We start from the raw sequence: 12,280 nt of genomic DNA, 5'->3' as shown, positions 1-12,280 counted from the left end.
TGTAACAGCGGGGAAAAAAACCACAATCAAAATGATTGTGTTTAAAAAACCCGTACAAGATCTCTATACATAATATAAATACCTGAAAAAAACATGTTTAAATGTTTTTCTCTAATTCGCAATTTCTTGAGTAAGCACAGCACATACTCCACAGTTACAAACTAATTAAACTATACCACTTACTTTTAAATACCTCTCAACAAATATCCGTGCAACTATGTTCTAAAAACATTCATCTCAAGTCCACATTTTGATATCTCATTCTTTTCCGCGTGGCCAAATAGAATGAGTTAATTCGTTATTTTTTGAGTACCTCTCAACAAACTTCCGAGCAAGTATGTTCTAAAAACATTTATCTCAAGTCCACATTTTGATATCTCATTCTTTTCCGCGTGGCCAAATAGTATGAGTTAATTTCAACGTGTTCTGTACCATTAAACATTAAGGAAACCTTACCTGATACTATCACTATGCCACATAAAAGTTTCATTTCTAGATCTGAACACCCTCAATCACATGATATTTCTAAACAACACAGTTTCATATCTTTACAGTATTATTCTTACTACACCAAGTAATTTTACTGAAATTTAGGTTGCAAAAATATCAGATAAGAATTTGTTAAGTCAAAAGGCAAATGTTTCTTAAAACTCAATTGACTATCATTGCAGAGCGTCCAACCTGTTGGAGACTTCAAATAAGCTATGTAATGTCCTGATGATATTGATGGCCCTTCATGAAAAATAATTGCTAGTTACAAATGTTCTTCTAGAAATAGATATTTGAGAAGCCACAACATTTTTAAATGAAGTTGACAATTTACTTCCATCAGCTCTGCATCGTTGAAGCATTAAAATTACATACTGTCCATATCTGTGGATAAATAATGTTGATAACATTTCTGAGTTACATTGAGAGCAGACCATGTTCTGATACGCATCTTTAACTAGTTTATTAAAGGACACTGTTTTACAATCTGGTAATGTTAAATATATAAATCTTTCTGTGTGTATGTCAGTACTACTTGAAAATGAACAATTATCGCAAGTATGTTCCCATTTATAAGAAAGGCCAAAAAGACTATCAATATCTACACCTTTTACTTCCAAAACTGTAAGCATATACATAATAAATTCCTGACAATCTTGCTGAATATTCTGAGAAAATTGATTTAGTCCTGCACATACGTCTAAAACATTGCTTACTTCTGAAACACTTGCTACTTCACTATTACCACTGCTACATTTTTCTAAGACAGAATTTAAGGAACAACAAAATGTTTGCTCCTGATTTTGTACAATCTGTTGCTGTAAATTTTTTTAGAAAAAAAACAACATTAACCACTACATTTGCATAGCAGTTGACACCAGACCTGTTTTCAAATTTAAATCCAACAATCTCTTCAATACTAACCTTTTTCTTACTGCTACCAATGACAGCCTCATCTTTTTTCTTCGTTTCTCTACTACTTCACTACATTTTTCCTCATTTCTCCTTTTCTGACCAACCATACTGTTTTTAATTAAAGGATATTGAGGTAAACTTGGAGCATATTCTCTTCTTAACCTATTATACTCCTTCACACATTTTAAATCTGCACTAATCTTTGTCTTATCAAAATCAATTAGATAAAGTCCAGATAAAGTTCTAACTCGAGATAAAGCAACATATGCCATACCCTCTTTGAATACAGTGCTTCCAATATTTACCAAAGCACAATCTACACTTAAACCTTGAGATTTGTGAATAGTCACTGCATATGCCAAACAAATTGGAAATTGCTTCCGACGGACATATAAGTCTTTCACAAGCAAAAAACGAGTTGAACAGCGACTGAATTGTTGAACTTCCTCAATTCCATCAAATTTTATTCGTATAAATTCAATCTCATCTCTATTTGGGTAATTTACAAAACCGACAATATTACCCATTGCTCCATTCACCAAACCTCTTTCTACATGTAAATTTCTCCGTAAAATAATCCGACAATTTAAACATACATACAGATTCTTTTCTAAGCCAGCAGTTTTAGATATAGATTTCTGAAGAGAATCCAATATTAACTTCAATTTTTCAGACAAAACAATAGTACTTCCTTCATGCTCTATTTTATCTTTAGCTTCCAGTTTCTTAATTTCTTGATTTTCCAACTTCAACATTTTTTCATTGAAAACAGAGCATTCTTTTAGAGTTGGCATCAAGCATATGACTGACTTATCTTCTACCTCTTTACTATATATTTTCTAAGGTACATTATCTTCATTGGGAAACAACTTAGAAAGTAATCGTGTTCGTAGAGTTTCTTTCGCATCTTCAGTTAGTTTTCCAATCCTTATATCTTGAAGAATATTTCCATATTTAGTATCCTTTGCCTGTCGCATATTTTGAATCAGTTCAGTATATTTGAAATGTGACCATATATTAACATTTCCAATACTGCCCAGGCACTTTCTGGTGTCTTCATGTGTAACAGTTTGAAATACAGGTTGTCCTTTCACAGGAGTTAGTTGCAGTAGATCTCCAAAAACTATGACATGTTTGCCTCCAAATAACACATCATAGTCTGTTTTAAGTATCTGTTGCATTCTTAAATGCACAAAAGCAAGCATTAAATTGGATACCATGCTTACCTCATCAATAATGAGAAGTTTCATTTCTTTAAGGACTCTAGAAACTTCACAACAAGCGTCTCCAGTTAGCTCGTGATATTGTAATTTATTTTCATGTTCAACTGGCAGCATCAGTAAACGATGTAAAGTAATACCTTTAATATTATGTGCTGCCAATCCAGTTGTAGCAGTAACAACACAAGACAGTGGTGACTGAGTTCTTTGCTGTAGATATGTAGTAATTCCTTTAATTAGAAAACTTTTACCAGTTCCAGCTTCTCCACTTACATATAGTCGAATAGGTTCAAATGACATACATGAGCATTCTTTTTTGTCATGACGAAAACCATGCTCAATGTGCTCTGTCACTTCATCATATATCTGTCTTTGCTCAAGATTAAGTTCCTTCTCCAATTCTTCTAAGTTTATTATATCCTCTTGAGCTTGCTGCATTGCTCTTTCCACCTCCTCCATGGCAGTGGCTGCTTCATTTCGGATAATTGGTTGTCCCAGTGGATCCTGACTCAACGATGCAGAACTTTGAGTGTCTTGAGAACTTTCTCTAGCAATCTCCGCTGCAATTGTTGCTTCTTGCTCTATTTCGTCGTTCAACATTTTGAGATAATTACTAAAAACAGAACATTCTATACTACGTTTTAGATGTGTTAAATGAATCTTCATAACTATGAAAGTCACCAAGTAGTTACTCTTCTGTACGCCATTGTTTAAAGAGTTGCAAAAGAGCTAAATAGTAAAATTCTCTTTTGTCAGGACTTTCGCAACTCAGTTTTCGGTGATTAATCAAGTGTCCTTTTCTTTGTTTGACCAGACATCCTTCCTGTCCAATTACAGCGTATACACCTTTTTCAATATTCTCTCTAATATTCCTTTTAAAAATGTATTTTTCAAGTACTTCATACAGACAAATGTTTTCAAGCAGAGTACTTCTATTTGGATAGTATGTATCCAACATATTTGTTTTCAGAATGTCTGTACTGTTTGGTTCTTTCTGTGCTAAATATTCAATTTCTTGCACAGTTTTCAAAACACGGTTTCGTGTTCCTGCAAGACCTAAACTCACCCACAGGATACTTCTAGATTTCACATAAAGACTTGCTGATGATAATCGATCACAACATTCATATGCTCCAATTTCTCGATGAGATAACATCTTCAAACTGTACGTATACAATTTCATGAGAAATATCTTCCCACATCTCCTTCAGTTCCGTCTTTTCAGATTTCGTGATGTAAGACGTTACATATCGAGCCACAGCAATAGAGTTGTCCGCAACATATTGTATATCTATGTTAGCATTCCACATGGACAAAATGACTGGGTTATAGTCATTTATATATTTGGACTCTTCACCTCTTCTTAAATTGTAGGTATTTTTGGGTGATCTTCTTGTGATATTATGTCGCAAAGATGACATCAAATTGTTGACTCTTCCTTTTGAAAGCACAGGTCGTGCAAATCCAAAACGACATTTAGTATAGAATTTATCCTTTGAGTTGAATTTTCGCAGACAATATTTTCCACAACGATGTCTTTGAAAGCGTAACACTTTTCCTCTTAAGTCCTTATCAGTTGTACTGTTAGGTATGTCACAAGTGGCATATTGTTCAATAAAAGACAGTACAGTGTCATCCGAGTCTGTTCCAAATTTGGGAGCATCCTTGATCCATAATAGCATATGAATATGAGGAGCACCTCTTGCTTGATACTCTTTTCTCCAGAAGAAATCCAGAACTTCACCAAGAGGTGGATTTTTCTTGTTTGTAATAAAAGACATCATAGCTTCAAATCTATGATTAAAATATCTGCAAACATTAACCGGATCCAACGAACACAATTCTCCAGGTGTCTTGTAGTTTATATTTTCAATATTTGCATTCGCCTCTCGAAGAAATTCAAGTAAATTTTCCCAAGCATACTCTGCACAGCTTAGAGTTAAAAACCATGTAGGTGTTCCTAAGTTTCTTAGCATGCATTTTAAATCTCCATGACGATGGTACCAATACTCATTAGTACCACGCTGACATGCCATTAAATTAATTAGGTGAGAATCCAAAACACTGTCTTTCTGTTGCACTTTATCCATAAATTCCTTTGCTGAAACGTTTTGCAGATGCACTCCACTTTTTAAGATATGGTTTACTGCATAAGAAAGACCAGATAAGTCACTCTCAAACAGAAGATGAAACAAATATGGAATACATTGACGAAATCTCGGATCTTCTGCATATAATCTTGTTGTCCGGTACTCAGATGCAGGAATCTGCATAGGTCGATCATCATATCGCGCACCTTCACCTGTTGGGAATAACTGTGGGAAACAACGACCTTCCAAACTTTCTTCCCATACACTAATAGGACTTCCTTCTGCTTTTTTCATCTGAAATAACTCAATAGCATTCCCCATTGCTTCTTTCAAATGCAGTGGATGAACACTATAATGTTCATAAATTTCTTCACTTCTGGACAAATCGACTTTTTCAATTTGTCCAATAGACAAATCATTATCCTCTTCTTCACTTACATCCTCTTCTTCTACGTACACATTTTTATAGTATTTATTATTTTTGACTAAATACAACGTTGCCTTTTTGACTTTCCTAACATCCACTAAATCTTGCCAGATGTTCTTACTCTTTGTAGGTACACCATTAACTAGAATACCTAGAGGTTCCTCTTCTACATTTCCAATACCAATTGTCTCCTTATTTTTTTTAAATCAAGTGGCAAATATACAACTCTACCCTTTAATCCTCTTTGTAAATCTGAAGGATTTAATTTCCCAGTCTTAGGCTCCATACGAACAATAGCCTGAAAAGGATGTACACATTGAATCAGAATAGTCTCATAAGTAGTTAAATCCTTCAGTTCCGATGGAATATTTATCAACTCAAGATTATTATATACAGCTCTAGAAGGCATTCTATTCTCATTTAATTTATTATAACAATATTTACAAATACATTGCTCAAAACCCAAATCAAAATAGTTTTCTACCAACAAATAAGTCGCAACCTCTTTCCAATGAGTATTATCTTCATCTTCACTTTTTAAATATAAATCAACTAACCTAGTTTGACTTTTGTAATGAATGCGTCGACAACACACACAAGTAAAATTTGGTTTTTCACCTGCAATGACCTTAAACTTTGTTATTTCCTGTTCAAAATCTTCAGTATTAAAATGTCCAACATTTTCTAACACATGTCCTTCTATAACTATATCAGTTTCTGCATTGTCTTCATCTCGACCAAAATAACTTACCTCAATTTCTGCACAAATGTTCTTCACATCTAATGCACATCCAAGCAAAAGAGCACTATTTAACTGTTTAAGTTTAATTGCTGGACTTTTTGCATAATACAACTTTCTCACTAATTTTCTCATTTTGGTATGATGCACTGCTAACATCCTGAAGTGATGAAAAACACTCTGGCATATTTTTTTTAGAAAGACAAGCCAGAGAATGGCCTTGCAAACCTGTTTTTTCTCTCACTCTGCAACGATCTAATTCTTGCAACATTACAATTTTTTTTTTAGACTTTCCTTAGTGTACTTACATAAGAAATTGTGAAAGAAATCAATTGAATCCTGTCGTACACTGCAAATACTGCTACAATTCCAACTATAAACAGGAGCATGAACACGTCCCTCTAAAACTTCTCCACCTATTACCCCTTCTGGATTTCTAACCTCAATTTTCTCTTTCTCAATAGGACAACCATCCTTCACCTCATACGCTCGACCACTGGTGTCAACTGCATGCAACAAATCGTTACTTTGAAAGTAACTCTCTTCATTAAAAATGGCTCAGAATTTTAAGTATGCATCCATTTCCCAGAAAAGACTTTACAAAAATTAGTTCTATTTATGTGTCTCTTCCATTTACTCTTAGCGTTTAAAACTCTGATTGCCTTATTTAGTGTATTTATTCTATTAAGTACTAAAGAAAATAATAAAAAATGTGTCTCAAACGCGTGTTCAACAACATCCTCTATATATTTTTTCTTCTTATAAAAAGCAGATTTCCTTTTAGAAACTTTTTCCTTTTTTAATAAATTCGAAACTACTCTGTTATGAAACATACGCTTCCTGATTTCCGCAAACTGATTAGTACGTCTTTTACTGTACATATTTTCCTCACCGCTGATTTCAGACACATTTTTCTTTTTTCTTGCATTTCTCCTTGTAGATACTGACAACTATTTTATCTTTTGAACATTATCCAATTTACTTTTCCTTTGACACAACTTTTTTATAAAATCCTTGCTGCTCTTACCAGGAGCACTCTTGTTTTTCTCCGTCCTTTGTTGATTATGTAATTCTCGTCCTTCTTTCCTCTTCAAATGGTATGTCCGTTTATACAGCTTTCTTTTTTCATTTCTGGTCGGCATACTGATTGATGTTTGTGATAAAAATGACAATCTGTTTGGAAAAAAGTTAAAAAATATTATAGACCTCTACTAGCATAAAACATACAAATTATAACCACTGCTTTATTTTATAACTAGATTAAAGACAAAGAAACAGTCTCTGAACAGAGTAGGAAATCCTGTAGTGAATATTGGTTCTAAATTTATAACAGTCCATAGCTGTGTCACCATTATAGACGTATTTTATGATTCTAATTTTTCAGGCATATGAACACTATACTAATTTTCAAGCACTGTAGGTGTTCCTCGCGCTTTTATTTTTTTTAACTTTAATCTCTTATACAGTTCATGAAAACTTTTATTCTCATTCTCATAAAGCAGATCAACGATGAATAGTACAAGAAAACTACCTTCAAGATTTTTTTTTAATATAAATAATTTTATTCATTTAATAATTCATATTGTAAAATCACTTGTAGCATAATTTCATCTGGGACTTCTTCATTATTATAATTTTCTTCTTCCAAATTCTCTTCTTCCCCTTCCACCATTTCTAAATAAGCACTGTCAAAAGTGCGGTCCATAAAGTCCACATTTTCGGTGTCATTTTCCTCCTCAAATACTGCATCTAGAAATTCTTCTATAAATTCATTTGCAATTTCAAAATGTAAATTTATGTTTTCGGAATAATTTTCCATTTTAGTATTCCTTTTCTGTCTTCTGTGTCCTTTTAAAAAAATGTAAAGACTAAATTATATCTTTTTCATGAATAGACAACCAAAAATTACCTTTACTAATTTTTAAACTACATACATTTTCATACTTTTTAACACATTAACTACAAATATTAAAATAGCACCTTCCTCTTGTTTTGAAAAAAACTGACACTATGATCCTAGACATTAACACTATCCCTTTCAATTTTTTTAAGTAAAGTGTGCTGTAAAAACACATCTTACTGTGAGATTTGTTTTTAGGATTTCTGGACTGTAGAACTGTTGATAGACTTTCTAATTTATTTTTAGGGATCTATTTTCTGAGTTCACCACTACAAACTACGATTCAAACTGTATGCAGACTGAAGGGGGGACTCACAATATACCAATTAAAACATTCACTAAACAGATTACTACTTCCCACAGAGACAGTTGCTTTTACCTTTCAACAGCATACTCAACATGTGAATTTCATCGAATGTAGAACATTTCATGCTAACCATGAGGAACCACATCATAATAGACCTCTGCAAATGCATATAATAGGGTGCAAATAGATAGTACAGTCACAGATATGCACAAAAAATGGCCATCACGCCAACAGCCATATCATAATACACCTCTATAAATCAAGAAAAACGACTGTACACAAATGATACAGCATGAGTTACAGAGATAATGATAACTTAGCAAGAATTAATCCAAGTAAAGAGCAAACTCTTGCAGTCAAAGAATAGATGAACCAGAACTGCATAGAAAATAACACATGGACCCGGCCCATAAAAAGATAGTGCCAACAGACAGTGGAAACCTATCTCAAAATACATATGTAGTGCAAGCAGGTACAGACATGGTAAAAATAGAACATAAAATCCTCCAGCAAAAGAGAAGCAGTGCAAACATTCTAAAAAATCTTGCTTATTATTTTAATCTGTACAAACATAAATTGCCTTTAAAAAATACCAACTCACCTGGAAAAAAGAATTTGATCGTTGTAAACTCTATCACGTTGACTACAGGTTGTTGCTTTTCAGCACCAAAACCTCTATAAAAAAAAAATAAACAACTGAATTTTAGTTAACATATTACAGACATATTTATTACACAACATACACCCATTGTGCCAAATAACAAGCCTAACAGATACATTCCCTAATTTTCTCTCCTTTATATATCCTAAAGCCTACCTAAGTTTAATATTTGTTTTTTAAACACATCCAATAACCACATTTTTCACCCAGATTTTTTAAAAATCAAACTTCATTTACAGTGTAATCTCCCACACATTGCCAGGATACTACATGCAATATTTATGATATGCACTGTTACACAATCTTACTTAGTATATCTGTTACCCATCTTACTTGGCAAAATAAATCAGCATGAAACATCAACATCACACTGTGAATAAAGCTTCTTTTTACATAATTTTGGGTGAATAATTTGCTTTTGAGTTTTATATTTGAATTCTGGTAATTATACTGATTCGTTTTCTTTCCTACATTTTCATAATCACTAGTTGCACAAAACTAATGACAAAGATACAGAGAGATATACAATACGAAAGAGACACAGAATAGAAAGGACACAGACCACAGGAGACAGACACACAGTACCAGGGACACGAACATGCAGAGAGAGACCAGCTTTGAAAGCACAAATAGAGAAAAAGAAAAATAACAGAAAGCAGAGAATAGTGAACAAAAAGAGGGAAGGTACAAAAAACAAAAAGATGAACATAGACAGGGTGTGACAGACTAGAAACAACAGACAGGGCACAAAATAAACAAACGCCAGGAGGCACATGGAAATAGAGGACACCAGGCAAACAGCACAATAGGGAGAAAGAGAGCATAAGGAACGCAGAGATGGACAAGAAGAGCAGAAGGGAGAGAGAGATGGAGAGAAGGAGGCTGAATAGAAGAGACAGAGAGAGAAACACCACCATAGAGATAATGCAGGAGAAAGACTGAAAGCAGGAGATAGAGAAACATACAAAAACGACCATTGAAAGCAGTGAGAGATCACAAGGGAGAGGGAAAGCAAGGGCATAATTCAAGCCACAAAGTAAAAGAAGGACAGATGGGAAAAAAAGAATAGTAAAAACGACAACAAAGAGAAGGACAACAAGAGAAACAGAAAGAATACAATAAACAGTGAGGGAGAACAAAAACAGGATAGAGAGAAAATACATGAGAGACAAGAAGGGTAGAATTCACAGAGTACACAACATGAAGTAAAACTTCACAATAGACAGAGATACAGAGAACTAGCCGGACACACTGAAATATATGAAGGAACCAGCACAAAGATAGAGATATTGAGAAAAGTGTCGTGTATTTCTATAGGTTCTGAATCAGTCCCCCTATTCCTGACCCTATTCTGGTTAAACTAACTATCAAGTTAACTAACAGTCAGCCCATGAGGCAAGAAATCCCCCATGATACAGATACCGTTATCTGACGCAGTCACACTACGGCACAGGAACGTGTTATCTGATTAGGTCATAACGCTTGAGATCTAATTAGACAAGCGACATTCCTCCAGCCCCTGATAAGGCATACGACGTTCTCATAACAAATCAAACCTATGACAACCTGGATAATCCGTGCGGCCATTGTTTTGATTTCACAGAGAACTTTTGCAAAAGAATGTGCTAACGAGCAAGTCGTATGACATCTTTATTGACGTACCTATGTCCATCCTTACGTCAATCTCGGCACCTTTAAGGTATAAATATTGCCGACCTTGCCCTATGCAAACACACGCGTGGTGACAAGACGGAGCAGCCATACTTGCCGAAGCCGAGAGCAGAAGCAGACCCCGCTGGCAGCAGCCCCGCCTTCCTGACGCGCTGAGAGACGCGCTGCTATCTCAAGCCGAGAGACCCAGCACCGGCGTTTCTGGGCAGCCCTCGCAGGCAGCCTGGAATATCGAGAGCAGAGAAAGAGATACCATTCCTCATCCATCCTAACTTCCAGGTACAGAACTGAATAACCCCTCACAGAGAATTCTTTAGTTATTCACTTGGCAAAAACAAACTTAACTTAAACTGTAACTTTCTATTCCCGCCCACGCATTAGACTTAGGTCAGGTACACGGGGTAGGCGTATTTAGAAACACCAGTTGAGTACGTTTAGTCAAATGTATATGTGTATGTAAATATATTTTAATCATTTTTAAACATCATATGGCTCAGAAACCATATCAATGTTTTTTCAGTATTATTTTATACTATTGCTTCTAATGTATGCACTTTACTTAACTATAAGTATTGCAATAATATCGATCCATTTCTCTTGTACGAGAAAAGAGACTGATCAATAAATAACATCTTTTATTGAACACGCCCGTCTCTTCCTTTTCTCTACATTCTGATGAGACTAAGAATGCACGTACTGACTGAGTAAAATAATTGCCTTGTGCTCACACGACTCTTGAGATTGACTCTTGATTAGGGGAGAGCAAAGTTGTCATGTTCTATGGTTGTCAGAAACTAAATCCCTTCTTGTCTAATCAGGGAAGTTAATCCTTCCTTGAACATTCGAGAAAGTTTCTAGCGAACTCTGAGCTTAGCTGGCAAACCCAAAAATTAAGTCTAGTATCGACAGTAGTAGACCTAGTTAACGTCTGGCCTAGGCCTTTACTGCTGTAGGTACTATTCCAATGCGCAGAGCCTATTGGGAAAATAGGAGCTACACTACATGGCGCCCAACGCGTTTGGAAAGGGCGATAAAACTAACGTAAGACATTTAGAGTAACTCAGTCGTGCTTTCTCACTCAGACCCCTTTTCCCGAATACTCCAAAGACGTCTGGAGTGGGTGAAAGGTTATATCCTCCAAAACCTCGCAGGAGGGAACTCCTATGTATGGTTCTTGGTCAAGTCAACGTTGAAGGATAAAACAGTTCCGAAATATTGTGCATCTTATCTTTGTTCCATAAAGAAACCTGATCTGCAAACAAACATAATACCATCCTGACAGTAAAATGTCAGAAAGTGATGAAGAAAGAGAGGCAGTTAGATTAGCAACTGAACTCGCAGATGCTGATGCTACCATGCAAGCAGCAGACGCGGATATAATACTCATTCCGGTCATTAAAAGGAGATCTATAACCTTAAAACTTATAGAAAATGGACTGACACCTAGAGGTGGCACAGTCATATTCGTAATTGAGGCACACGAATATCGGCAGACAGAGGTATACTATTCATGGATACATTTTCCAGCAGCAAATGCTGTAACAAAGTACTTCCACTATTACAAAGTAGAGGAACCTCCTGAAACGTACACTCCTTTCGAGGAGGTGGAAGTACCACTCAAATTCCAAGAGCATTTGCTCTTATTTGATGGCGCCCTAAAACATAACAATCACATTACAAGGCTCGGTCCTTTAGGAAGACCAGGAGCAACGTGGCCGGTCTTAGCCGGATACACACCACATCCAGACATCGAAAGAATGCCTGCAGCAGAGCTATTATTACAGCTAAAACAACTACTAAAAATTCATAGACAATTAGTTCAGTATGTAATGCGGACTTCAACAATTCAGCCAGCGATTAA

This window comes from Lissotriton helveticus, chromosome 6 (assembly GCF_964261635.1).
Source record: "Lissotriton helveticus chromosome 6, aLisHel1.1, whole genome shotgun sequence".
NCBI lineage: Eukaryota > Metazoa > Chordata > Amphibia > Caudata > Salamandridae > Lissotriton > Lissotriton helveticus.
This window is presented reverse-complemented; position numbering follows the sequence as displayed.